We start from the raw sequence: 612 nt of genomic DNA, 5'->3' as shown, positions 1-612 counted from the left end.
AGGGCGCATCCCAAGGCAGCCCTGCGGGGGCGGGGGGGGGGAATGACACCGGCTCCTGCCCAGCCCCAGGTGCTGGGGAAGGGGATGTGGTCAGGATTTATCCATGCTGGGGAAGGAGGGGGGTGGGGCTTCATCCACACTGGGACGCTCCCTCAGCAAGAGGCGGGGGCCCCAGCGGGCCTGGCCCCCCGCCAGCGCCGAGGAGGCCAGAGCGAGACCGCAAATAAGGAGCAGAATCTTCCCTTTTAATGACTTATTATATGGGTTGGTGTTTTTTGGGGTTTTTTTTTTCCTGCTCTTTTGGGAATGGGGGGGGGGAAGCGTCTTAATTGTTCCTGGCTGTGCCGGGGAGCAGCTGGTGTCCATCAGATGCCAGTTGGGATGGAGGTTGTGCCAGGGCCGGAGAGGGGGGGACACGGCCACGGCCTTTGTGTATGTGTCAGAGGGGATGGCGGTGCCTGGGGCGAGGGGACAAGGACACAGGGAGGGTGGGTGTCACAGGGCGACAGGGCAGGGGGGGACCCGTCCCCTTCCCAGCAGGCTGGGAGGTCGGGCAGGAGGTGCACCGAGCTGCTCTGATCTCAGCCGCGCCACCCACGCTGAACCCGGACG

This window comes from Pygoscelis adeliae, unplaced genomic scaffold, assembly GCF_000699105.1.
Source record: "Pygoscelis adeliae isolate BGI_AS28 unplaced genomic scaffold, ASM69910v1 Scaffold306, whole genome shotgun sequence".
NCBI lineage: Eukaryota > Metazoa > Chordata > Aves > Sphenisciformes > Spheniscidae > Pygoscelis > Pygoscelis adeliae.
Note: the sequence above shows the minus strand (reverse complement) of the source record.